The sequence below is a fragment of the Ambystoma mexicanum genome, chromosome 7q, assembly GCF_040938575.1.
Source record: "Ambystoma mexicanum isolate Mex_15411 chromosome 7q, UKY_AmexF1_1, whole genome shotgun sequence".
Classification (NCBI taxonomy): Eukaryota; Metazoa; Chordata; class Amphibia; order Caudata; family Ambystomatidae; genus Ambystoma; species Ambystoma mexicanum.
The window spans coordinates 497,902,155-497,915,596 of NC_090941.1; the positions used below are offsets into that span (position 1 = coordinate 497,902,155).

The 13,442-nt window shown below is 50.8% G+C and overlaps 1 protein-coding gene across 5 annotated transcripts in view; it reads right to left on the reverse strand.

Annotated features, from left to right (window-relative positions):
- FNDC3A (fibronectin type III domain containing 3A) overlaps nucleotides 1-13,442 on the reverse strand; it is a 3,436,199-nt gene that overhangs the window by 1,153,266 nt on the left and 2,269,491 nt on the right. The gene's annotated exons all lie outside the window — the stretch shown is intronic.

Consider the following 13,442-nt stretch of genomic DNA (forward strand, 5'->3'; position numbering starts at 1 on the left):
GGACAGGTCGCACGGCCCTCCTTTTCAGTAGGGTACTGTTTGCCAGATCCTAAAACAGAGTGATCTCCTGGCCCTTATATTGGACCGGTTCACAGCACCTTGCAGCACCGCCTCCTTTTGGGCGTAGCGCGCAAACGCAGCCAGAACATCCCGGGGTCTAGCGTCAGGGCCACGAACGAGCCGGCCCACTCTGTGCACCCTGTCCAGCTCTATTGCCTCGGGGTCCTCTTCGCCCAGCAAGTCCATGAAAATTCTCTGAACTTCTCCCTTCAGGTCCCTGTCCGCCACCGACTCCGGCAAGAGTTTAACTCTAATATTGATCCGTCTCGACCTATTTTCGAGGTCCTCCAGTTGAATTTCTAGGTTGCGAGTCACTAGGTCCATTCTTTCCCCCAGGTGGGCCACCTCCTGTTTCAGCTCCCCCAGGGCCGTATTCAAATCGGATCGCAGCAGCTGAAACTGATCCTGAAAGGTTTTGGCTAAAGTCTCGCTTAGGGCATGCATCTCACCCTTGAAGTCCCCCCTCGTCAGAGGTTCCCGGCTCCCAGCCTCTTCACGAGCCGCGTGCATGTTATGATGCCCATTAGCCGCTCCATCATTGCCCGTGCCTTCCATCGCCGACCACATGGAGGGGAGGGTACCAGGGGGGTCCCCCGACCGCTGGCTGGAGCGCAACGCTCTACTCCTAGGCTTGGAGGGCATCAGCTCCTTCGCACTTCTGGGGGGCCCGTCGACGCGGGAGAAGGAAGTCTGCCACCTCCCAGGCAGATCGCTGCACACCCCAAGTCCCTCTCAAAGCGCTGTGAGCGCCTCCCCTCCACAGCCAACCCCCCAGTCGGGGCAGTAATTACTGCAAGCGGTGTCAGTAGGGTCCCCCCCTCCTGTGGTTGTCTCAGACAGGGTGTCCCAAACCCCAGCTCAGCTCCTCCGCCAAAGCAGCTATCTCCAGGGGAACTCTGCAGCAGTCAGGGTGGGGAAGGAGCCCGGTATACAACTCTCCCGGGACCCCCCCTCAGGTCACGCACCGGGTCAGGGCCCGCAGAAGTCCGTTCTCCCGCCTTGCTTTCTCTCCTGAGGGCGGCCGAACCAGTCAGGCCGCCCCCTACCGTCCGGAGCGGACTCCAACTCCAATCCTCACCCCCCCCCGAAGGCTCGCCCGCTCCCCACCTACTCGGGAGCCCGACACTCCACTCCGGCGCCTCTTCACGTCGCCGCGCCTCTGAGCCGTTGGGGGAATCCGGCAGCACTCCTCACCGTAGGGCAGTCCAGGTCTCGGGCAGCCCACTCTCTCCAACGAGTGCTCCCGGGCCGCGGGACCGCGTCGGGCTGCCCGGATCGCACGGGGACGCCCGCCAATCGCCACTACTGCCCTCCGGGGGGGGCAGACACCGGGGGCAGGCCCGCCCCTCCCCCCACGCCGGGGGCACTCTCGCCCGCCAAGGACTGGTCGCCGGCTCTCTTCGCCGCAGGCGGAGACACTCGCCCGCGGCTGCCAGCACACGCCGCCGCCGCTGTACTGGATCCGGATCCGCGGCGCCTGGTGTCTCACGCCGCACAGCCTCGCCCAACGCAGCACGCTCCTCAGCAGCTGCCGATTGCCCTCGGGGGTGGTGGGTCCCGATCGAGGGCCTCAGGATGCGGGAGCGGCCGTCGGCACGTCTACTTGCTGCCGGCGGCCATCTTGAATCCCCTCCTTGGTCTTCTTGAAACTAAAGTGACCAGCCAAAGGAATCTCATGGGCTAGTTGCAAGAACTGTTGTCGGTTTTCTTGAAGTACTACAAACCGCTTGTAGTCTCCAGGTGCAGACTCAGCCGGTTCACTGTAGAAGAGGCCATCTTCCCAGTGCTCTTGCCCATCAGCCTGAGAAGCTGCCTGTTGGCGAAGACCTTCCAGAGTTGGACATTCTCTCTGTCCCTTACTGAAGTCTGCCCTGTTGGGTCCACCTTCTGCCAGTAAAGACTGCAGCTCAGGATGGTCAACAGGATCCAGATCTCCAATGAGTTCTTGGCCTTCCACTAGCTCCTCTTCAGAGTCTAGCTCAACCATACAGGGTTATACCTCCCTCTCAGCCTCAGCTGGAGGTGGAGTTACAGGTGTAACTTTGGACAACCTAGGGGAAGTCCTTGTTGGAAGCACTGGAGTGCTTGCTGCTGGCTGTTTCCTAGAAGTCTTGGGTTTCCCCATTGCTTCTTGTTGTTCAGAGATAGCAAGTTGTAACTCCAGTGGAGTAGGAGTGATATCCTTCTTCATCATCTCCTTGGGAGTACCTCTCATGGTTATCTCCCTTGCAGGTCTGGTGAGCTCCTGAAACCTTTTACTAGGAGGTCTGGGGGTATGTGACACTACTCCAAGAGTCTTCAGGTCATTTCCCAACAGAACCCTTCCTGGTACCTCACTTTGTATGCTTACAGGTATCTTCACAGTCATGTCATTACACTGGATGAGAACTGGTAACTGGGGAGGCATCTGCACAGGCCCTCCAGCTAACTTGGTGAGGCGTTTGGGTGCCTTAGCAAGATCCTCTGCCTGAAAAAATGATTTATCCACCACAGTTATGCTGGTCCCAGTGTCCCTAATGGCAGGAGTCTCCTGACCATTCACCTGGACACTGTCCTTAAAATACTCTTTAGTATTATCTGGGATAGAATTATATACATCTAAATTCTGTTGTTCCCACAACCCCAGAGACACTAAAGAAACACTAGCTGAGACTCCAATGGGTTCATCAGCTAGTAACAGTTTCCACTGGCCATCTGTACTTCCTCCTCTGGAGCGAAGGCTAAGGAGACAGTGTGGACCCCTGAAGGTTTACCCTTACATCTGGGATCCCCTTTCACATGGTCAGGCGAGCTACAAACATAGCATTTACCAAATGCTTTCTGGAATAGTGGATTGCTCTGACCTCCTTCTGGTTTGGCACCAGAAGGTACACTAGCCTGATTCGGTTTCCCTTGTGGCTTACCTTTATTGTTTTGTTTGGGGCCCTCTTTGGGATTGGAATTATTATAATTCTCTTTGGAGTCTTTTTTTTGGCTGTTTCCCCTCATCCTTTTTCTGAGTTACCCCAGAGTCCTTGTGAGTAGCCCTGTTGGCAACCCACAAGTCAGTGGCCTTAGCTAGTTTTCTGGAATCTAATTCCTTTGAATCAGCCAAGTGCTGTCTGAGCTCAGGATAGCAGGCATCATAAATTGACTCCAACATCACAGGATTCTTCATTCCCTCATAAGTGTTCACCTTGTAACCCTTACTCCATCCCTCTCAGTTCTTCAAACGTTCACTCACCCAGGTAGCCCAAGAGGTACCATCATGCTTTTTGAGGGTCCTAAACCTCCTAAGGTACTGGGAAGGGGTCTTCCCAAGTCTAGCTATCAAAGCTAGCTTCGCATATTCATAATCCTTCTTATCCTCCTCCCCCAACTCCATTACCACATCAGTTGCAACAGGGGGGAGTCTAGAGAACAACCAGGAAAGTAACTAATTTCCTGTGATAATCTGGAGCCCATGATTATACTCAAACAGACTCAACCAATCCAACACATCCAACTTAGGCTCATACATACCCACAAGCTCTTTAGGTATCCGGGGTCTTTTGGGACTGGAATTCCTAGAGGATCCGAAGAGAGAAGCATTTTCAACAGACAATTTCTTCATCTCTAGCTCATGCTTGAGCTCCATTTCCCTGAGCCTTAGTTCTTGATTCAGTTCTTGGTGTCTTTGTTATGATTGAGTATTAAGTTTCTTAAACTCCAATTCAAGTTTCATTTTCTCTAGTTCCAGATATTGTGGACTAAATGTGGGACCTGGCAAAGGTCTAGTAGGTACAGCTGGCAGAGCAGATAGAGGCCTAGGGGGGACCACTACATCATCCTCACCCTCCTCTTCTGGTTCTGACCCAAGATTATCAACACTTTGATCAATATGAATATCATTACTGTTATCTACATTTGCTGGAGTGGTAGGTTCCTCTGAACCACCATCCAGACTTTGGTTTGCTAACAACCTTTCTATTAGCTCAATTTTCATGCCTTTAGTCAGGAGATTCTTGGGCTTACAGAGAACTCTTAAACAATCAGCAGTTTTTGTTGCAAGGGACTCTTTACTATAACTTTCCATAGTTGACAGGTTAGAAAATAAACATTTTAGGGCTAAGCTTTGTGGTTAGTTGCACTAAGGTATCTATAAGCACACTAAAATGTATACTCAATACAAATCCCACCGCTGTACACCAGTGTTATGCAGAAACCTGTGCAGTTCTCTTAGGGACCACTGCAAAAGGCTTAGGACTACAGGTGATGGCAGTAAACCCAATTGGTAGCAGTCTGTACCACCCAGATTTACCTGGTAGCTGTGGCTGAGCAGCCAGACTTCTCTCAAGAAGGGTTAGACAGTATATAGAGTATACAAAATAGGTACAGAGATACAGTAGCACAAGCAAACACTGACCAGAGCTTGGGTATAAAAGTATATCATTATTTATTTAAAAACACACTTGTAAAAATACACTGGCACTATTATGTCAAGCAATTTCAAACACAGTCACTATCAATATATATACATCCCTGATTACTTATTGAACAAGTCTTAGTTAAAACACCACTTAATTGCAGACAGAGGTGAGCACTTAACCTAAGATGGCACTCCAATAAGTTAGTTAAAAAGAGAGGAAAAAGGTAGAATTAGGACAGCACGCAATACCAACACTTTAAAAAGAACCACAGCAAGTCAGAAAAGGCAGAGTCTACTGTTAGAGCAAGAAAGTTCATAGGCCAGGCCCACTCTTGGAGAGAGAAAGGCGGAATGTGTCCAAGATCACACAGTTGAATAATACTTTAAAAAGTCTTTGCAGATAGTTCAGAAAAGGGTTGGATCAGTTCAGAAAAAGTTAGTTAGCAGGTCCCAAGTCACCCCATGATAGAGAGTCAAGGATTTACGGGACACCTTGAACAGTCTGTTGCAAGGGAGACCAGCCGGGACACAGTACCTGAAATGGTGAGAAAGCTCCAGCGGGGGCAGTTGTTCCTGGCAGCGAGTGCAAGTCGGTGCTTCGTCCAGGGGAAGAGAAGATCTCGACGTGGAGGCAAGCTGGAGGTCGTTGCACTGCCAGGGAAGAAACCAGCCGCGGAGTTTCCCGGTTAAAAGCTACTACCCTGTTATTCACGATAGTGGTGAAGCATGGCTATCCGGCCGCCGGGGTGCTTGGCTCGGGCGATTCGACCACGAGACGATCCAGGAAGACGAAAAGAGGGCGAACTGTTTATCCCCACCAGTTCAGAGGAAGAAGACTCTCCGGGATGAAGATCATCTCTGTCGTCGGGAAGTGGTGAGGCGGTTCAGCAGGGCTCCACTGGTGGTGTCCGTTGCAGGTCGGCTCAGCTTCTCCCTCTTCGGATTCTTTGGTCCTGTGGCGACTTCTGAAGTTCCAGTCCCCAAAGCCCTGCTTTTATGCAGAAAACCCCCATTCATCAGTCCTAGCTGTCACTCAAACATGCTAAGTGGTGAGCCGGGCGGCTCACCACTGGGCCAATCACACAAGAGTGCGACTTGTGTTTCCGAGGCAACTCAGTCCAGCGTGCCTAAACCCCCCTCCCACACATCCTATAGACCCAGACAGAGTGGCACCACTTTTGGAGGCTTCTGTGCAGAAGCCCGCCAAAAAGTGGAACAAAGGGCTCGACTTGGGTTGGAGTTAAAGAGGCGAACACAAATGCCATTTTAAAACCGAGTCCTGACAAAAAGACCCAACTGGGGAATAAATATTAAATAGATAACCCGGCGGTATCTTTAACATTGCACCAAAAAGTGGTGCGTTTAAAATGAATGGGAAAATCCCATAGGAAATATTCCGGTGGAATATTTCGTGTGGTAACCACTGCCACCAGCCAGAAACTCGACGAGGGGGGACTGCACAGTGCCCCCTCGAAAAACAGACCCAGGGGCAATCTAATTATCGCTACCAGTACTTCCACAATATGATGGTTTGTACTGGTTCTGTTCACAATTTAAGACTAGTAAAGTCAATGGTGACTTTACATGCCCTGGGAGACAGTAGTCAGTCCCAGGGTATGGAGTCTATGTTTGGGGGTCACTATGACACCCCTGTGTTACTGCACTGAGGGTGCTGTGTAACACACCTACCAAAACCACATGAAACCCTATGGAGTAAAAGACCCCATAGCCCATAAAACACATTACAAAGTCAAAGTATATCTCAAATCATGTCTAAGAGTGGGAGAAAAAGAGTCTCACTCTTAGAAGGAGAAAAAAATAACCCCCAAAAATCCAGCAAAGCCGCTGGGGGACTCACTAGGTTTGGGAAATTATCTGTACTCCCACAGAAGCCAGTATTCAGAACCCAGGAAGAGAGTGCCAGCGGTCCAATTGATAAACGGATTATGAGTTCTTAACCATGGAAGGACTAAAATAACAGGAAAATAGGCAGTTCTTATAAGATCAAAAACGAAAGCCTTCTTATGAGAAGCTATCATGCATGTTACAGGAGTAGTCTGTTCTCGAATCGGTCTGGAGCACAAAGGGGTACCATGGACCCCCTGAATAGGAGTGACTTGTGATTTGGCTACTCTGGCAAATCCCTTTTTTGATGCCCACTCATTGTCCAGAAAATTTCCCGCAGCCCCACAATCAATCAGCGCAGGGATGCCTTGTAATACTGCATTCGGGAGGACTATTGTCAAGGAAAGCACAACTATGGGTTGTTCAACAGGGTTCATGTCTAGGGACAACCCAATCTTATCTGGGGAACACTGTCGGAAAATGCCTACCGTGGTTCCCCCTACGGCAGGGACTTGGCGTTTCCCAGTATCTGGAAATGTGTCCGACGAGGTGGAACCACAGGACAATCTCGCAGCATGTGTGAGGAAGAACCACAGTACATACATAGGGCCTCATTACACGGTAGGCGGTGAGCCATGGCGCTATTAGCGCCATGGCTCATGCCGGTAAAATACCGGCACCGCCTTGGCGGAAAGGGGATTTACCGCCCCATTCCAAGTTTGGAGGGGCAGTAAATCCCCTTTCCGCCATTGCCCTTCCCCATTCCCATTTCTGCCCCATAGGGCTCTATGGAAATAGGGAAGGCGCTAATTACGGCACCGCAATTTTGCGGTGCCGTAATTAGCTCCGAGGTCCCTTAGCGGGTTGGATTTTAACGCCTGCAAGAAGCAGGCGTTAATTCCTCCAACCCGCAAAGGGACCTCGTAGTACGGCGGTAAGGGTTAACGGTCACCGTTGCCATTAACAGTGACCGTTAACCCTTACCGCCGTCCGTGTAATGAGGCCCATAGACCTAAAGTCTTCCGCCTTTCTCTCTCACTGCTAGAATGAGGACCCATTATTGAACCTATTTGCATGGGTTCTTCAGTTGGTACCGGTTTGGTACTGTTAGATAGACAGTCTGTATGAGGTTGGATCCCCTTCCCCTTCTTCCTCTCGTGATAACGTTCCTGAAGTCGATAATCGATCTGCATCGTCAGGGTGATCATGTCTGCCAAATTTGCCGGCCGAGGAACCTTAGAGACCTCATCTTTGAGTTCTTCTGAAAGGCCTCGTCGGAATAAAGTAAGAAGCCCATCATCGGGCCATCCAGTTTCGGAGGAAAATTGTTTAAAGTGGGTAATATAGGACATGAGATCCTTAGAACCCTGCTTCAAATCGAGTAGCTTCTCCTGGGTGGTTACCGAAATTTCTTGGCGGCTAAACATGGATTTCAGACTATTGGTAAAGGCGGGATAAGAATCAAGGATAGCATTACCTGAATTAACTAAAGGGGTTGCCCAAGCCAAGGCTTGACCAGATAAATGAGATATCAGAAAGCCAACCTTATCGTTATCTGTTGGAAAGAAGCAGGACTAGAAAGTAAATTGTACCGTGCAACTATCGAGAAATTCCTTCAATTTGTGTGGATCACCGTCATATTTGCCAGTTTGTAATGTTGATGGGGGAGTTTCTGTAAATGCACGGGCTACCTGTTGCCTTAACTGAGCGTTGTCTTGTTTTAAGGTTTGCATTTCTAAAGACATAGGGCCTCATTACACGTTGTCCAGTAAGGGAATACCATTACCGGTAACGAAATACCAGCAACGATATTCTGCCAAGCCGATCACGACCGGGACCCATCGCTATTAGTGGACCCGTAAAGTACAGTGCCACTAATAGCGGCGGGCCGCGTGCGCGCGACCCCCACACCGTAAATAGCACCATGGCGCTAATAGCACGCAATCACAACCCATGCGTACATGGCAATACCGGCATCCCAAAGACCCAAAAAGCAGTTACCGGCATGGCGCTAATAACAGCAACGAAAACCACACGTTAACAGACCTGAGCAGTGTTCCCATCTGCCACAGGTGGACACAATCAGCATCAGCACAGGTGGAGGCTATGGAGACAGGCAGCACTAAAGAGCACACCACACCCCTTCCCACACCCCTTCCCACAGAAAGATGGTCCCAATACCAGCAGCATGACCTGGGCCTGTGTACATGATTGCAGTGCAGCACCAACAACAACAGGCAGCACAGATGAGAGGAAGGAGGAGGAGGGCAAGACTGGCGCAGCAAGCACCACCAGGGCACCCAGAAATACCACAAGGGCAGCCAACAAACCCCCGGATTCAAGGCGAAGATGACCATGGCATGTGTAAGGCACAACTGAATGTGCATCTGATAGAATGTGCCCATGCCACTATGCAACCACTAAATGAGCATGATGTGGATGTGGATGAGTATGGGTGAAATGCTCCCTCAGGACATGCAAGAGGCGATGGCACGGCTGGACAGGATCTGCGTCAGCATCTGATTCAGGAATAGCATCATTTACAATGGTGGGATATCATGGATGGAGAGATGTGCATTGTTGCCCTTGTGCCCATTTTGAGGCCCACAAAGGCCCCTGTCCCAAAGAAAATCACACATACACAATGATGGAGGCCATACCTGTGTTTCAACCTTAGAACAGTGTATTTCGAAAATAATGTGAACAGAAAGTGCATGACCCCAATTGTGCAAACGCCCTTACCCCCCTCCCCCCACAACACCCCGGAATACACCCTTATCCCCCTCCCCCCACAACACCCCCGAATACACCCTTACCCCCTCCCCCCACAACCACTCCGAATACACCCTTATGCCCCTCCCCCCACAACACCCCCGAATACACCCTTACCCCTCTCCCCCCCAACACTCCCACGTGAGCCTCAAGGCGTGACCGTGTCCCTCTCCACATGTGGCAGATAGTCCTTGATGGCCCTATTTGTCAGTGCCTGCTCCGTCTTCGGGTGGTTGCGATGTAGTGCGCCTCAGGTTGCGCATAGACCGGCGTAGGGGGCTAGTTTGCTGTGAACTTCCTGAGGAGGCGGGGCCCTGTTCTTCCAGGGTTGGGAGTGGGCATCTGCGCTCAATTGCATCTGCAATGCGGTTCATGGCCTGCCTTAGTTGGGCCATTTCATCGCAGATCTGGGTGGTGCATGCCTCCTTGCACTCCCTTGTCTGCTGTGCAAATGCACCAATGTCCTCCCTCAGGCGCCCTGTCTCAGCCACATGTTGTCCTACTAGAGCAGTGATTTCGGTCTGCCGCTGAAAGATGGCTGGGAGGTCATGTTGCATGGTGGCTGCCGGTGGGATGGCTGATGCGCCTGGATCCATTGCACTGGCATCAGGTGAGGATACCTGGGGGCTCCATGACACATCTTGGTTGTGGGTGGGTGATCCGCCTTGGCTAAACGGACCTGGTGAGAACATCGGGCTTGACAGTAAGGGGCGTGTCGGTATGGGGCTCTGACTCAGATCCTCAATGCTAGGTGCTACCTCCGCATCCGAAAGTGGGGCAGTGGCTGCTGCCTCACCCGTTGAGCTGGTGACAGCAGAGTGCACTCCCTCAATGCTGCCTTCACTTGCTGGGAGACACACTCCCGTGGGTGCCACGACGCCAGCAGGCATGGCCTCTGGCTGCGTGGAACTGCTGCTCCTGCTGCCTTTGTCCCTGTGATCATGGTCACTCCTCCTGGGCCCCCTAGAGGATGTGGCGGTGTCCACCGTGGCATCCCTCCTGGCTTTTTTCCTGGGTGCGGGAGCAGGTGTTGGAGTATGTGGCTCCTCAGTTTCCGTGTGTGATCCTGCAGGGGTGAGAAAAGGGGTAAATCATCATCTATGGGTCGACCTGCCTTATGCAGGATGTATACGTCATGCCGTCCAATGCATTTGGGGCTCTTCAGTGTGGAGGCAGGTAATGGGGATGTTGGCTGGCTCACGCATGATTGGCCCTGTTTTGGACGGGTATGTGGTGATGCATGCATGTCTGTTTGTGGCTGGATCCACGGCATTCATATGGACACATGATTGGGGGACCCCTCACCCTTCACTGTTCATTGTTTGGTGTATACACTCACCTCCATCGGATGAAATGGCCACGCCAAGCTCCATATCTCCGACCTCTTTGATCGATTCGACTCCAATCGTGGAGGCACATATCTCCTCCCACTCCTTCAACTTCAATGGGGACTCTGCGCCACCTCCTGTTCCCATTGCCATGTTGCGGTTCACTGATAATATATTCCGCACACGGACCCGGAGGTCGTCCCACCTCTTGCGACTTCGGCCCAGATATCCTTTTTCTTAAGGAGGGCCTCCCTCCGCATGTCATTCACAAACACTACTTCTGCATTGGCAGCAAGTGTGGTCGTAAGCATCTTTGCGCTGGCGATCAGCTGTTTTTTTTAGGGACTTCGGCATCTTCGGGCTATCCGGTATGGTTCCTGGTCGGAGTTCCCTGGATATATGTCCTGGATGCAGAGGATGGCAATGGATTGTGTTTTTTTAATTTCCGGTTCCGCTTTTTAACTGTGACCGGTAATAGTGGTGACCGCTATTTACAGGAGGCGGGAGGGCGGAGGCGCTATCGACGGTTTGGACGACGCTGGTAAGGGGCGTTTTGGGGAATTTAGCAGCAGAGCGGTACGGTCATTTATGGCATGGCACTATGCTCGTGTCTGCGTACTCGTGATGGGACGCTATTAGCGGCCTCTTGCGAGGGCGGACACTCTGATAGCGCCATGCCGTTAAATTCCGATTTTTACCGGACAACGTGTAATGAGGCCCATAGACTGCGTAGCAGCCATGTGTTGTTGCATCTGTTGCTCCATTGTGAACACTGTCTGCCCTGATAAGCTACTATATTTTAGATGGCGTCGCTATCTGGTACTTTTGACAGTAGCGAGTAGCAGATCAGGCTACAACTATATGCATCAGTTGACTAAGATATCAAACTCTCACTAACCTGGGCAGGCAGAGGTTCCCAATGAAGACAGCTGGCAAGAAAGTGAAAGATCTCCCGTGAGAACCCTGTCCCTCCCCCCATGGGATATTACCACCAGAGAGGAGGAAGGCACAATCCTCAGGGAAACCCTCCTGGGGAAAAAAAACCTGGATCACAGCTGGGCTCCAGACTGGTCTGAAGGTGGATGCTGTTCGTAGACGGGTTAACATGCAAGGGCGATGAAAACCTATCTAAGAAGGGGAGACAGAACAGGTAAGTACAACTGAAGGGATGTAAAGAAGTACAGAGTAGGACAGAATAGGGGGTGAACAACTTATTCTAAATTCTGAAGGGTGCCAGCTAACCTCAGGGTTACCAGGGTTACCAGTGTAACCTCTGGTACTCGGGAGAGTCAGAGAATTGCTTCCTGAATTGCTTGATCGAGAGCGGTTCTAAAGATAACAAAAAGGATAGCAAAGTAGTAACTGCTTACTAGTGTAATAGTGGGAGAAGTATCGGAGGGAGTGAAAGGCAAAACTCACTGTCTGAAACGGGCAGAGCAAAATCACTTTCTTAATAGAAAGCTCAAAAGGATTGAAATGAACCAGAGCTTCACCCAAAGCGAGTAATGAAGGAGCGAGAGTCTCTGCACGAAGAAAATGCCAAGGAGGGAACCTGTAACAGGAATAATGGGAGAACCAAGAAAGGTAAAGAAAAAGGATAATCGTAGGCAAAGAATCAGCAAAGCTAGATCCCTAGAGGCGAACTTACGGAGCGTTGATAAACGCAGTAGCGACGCATTTGCTTGAAGCACTTCCTTCCTTATAAGAAGTCACGTGATCTGTTGCGGATGTTCCTTGCGAACGTGAAACAACAAGACCGCTGCTCCCAGTATGAGACAATAGAACGCTGGCCGTCTTTGGAGTAATGTTCCTAATCGTAGCACATAGTAGCTTACGCTGCCACAACGACCAGCGTTGGAAGTGTGTAACACTGCGAGCGGTATAGGGTAACGTCAAGGTGTCCAGCGCGATTTGCACCCGGCCTCCTGCCCACACCAACTTGGATAGTAGCAACCTTTTTCGCCTCCAGTACCAAGAGGGGGGGTTAAGGGGACATTGTTAAAGATGTAGAGCATTTTAGGGACCACTACCATTTTGGCCAAGGCTAGCCTCGCCACCTGGGACAGAGGGAGATGGATCCAGACCCCAACCTTACGTTCCAGCAGCTCCAGGGTTGGTAGATAATTTTCCTCAAAGAGCTTAGTTGGGGAGGTGGAGACCATGATACCCAGGTACCTCATGCCTCTTGGGCACCAGCAGAATTCAGAACCAATGTCTGTGGGCTGTACGGTCTGAGTGAGTGGCATGATTTTGGACTTGGACCAGTTGATACGCAACCCAGAGAACTCACCAAATAAGGATATTTCCTGCACTAGGGGTCGTACGTTTTGTTTGGGGTTCTTGACATACACTAGCATGTCGTCTGCATACAGTGAGATTGTGAAAATGTGTGAGTGAATCTTTACACCCTGTGTGAGTGATATTCCTGTATAGCACAAGCTAAATGTTCGACCGTCAGGGTGAAAAGAATGAGGGGGAAGGGGCATCCTTGTCTCGTGCCTCTGGAAGGGAGAATATTTACGGAGATTAGTCGATTTGTCAATATTGTGGCCTGGGGGGCTGTATATAGTAAACAGATCCATTGGATATAGAAGTCCAGATCTATGAAGAACCTCGACCAGGACGGGCCACTCGACAGAGTCAAAGGCCGTCTCTGCATCAAGGGCTGCCACTACGATAGTAACGTCCTCTTTGACGTTATGTAACATGGAGAAGAGTCGTCAGAGGTTATTCTGTGTGGATCTCCCTGGGATAAAACCTGCCTGGTCTAAAAGAACCAGGGTGTTCATATGGGGGAGAAGTCTATTAGCTAACAATTTGGGCAGAATTTTATTATCCGTGTTTATGAGGGACAGGGGTCGATTCCATGTGTTAAAATCGTGGCAAAAATGGCCATTTACACAAAAAATCGCGGCAAAAAGGCACTGGTTTTGCCGCTGCAATACATGTAAAGGATGCAGGGGACACCCCCGCAACCCCAGACCCATTATACCATTTAAGGGGAGCGGGGGACACCCCGGCAACCCCTTAAATAGTATAATCAGGTACAC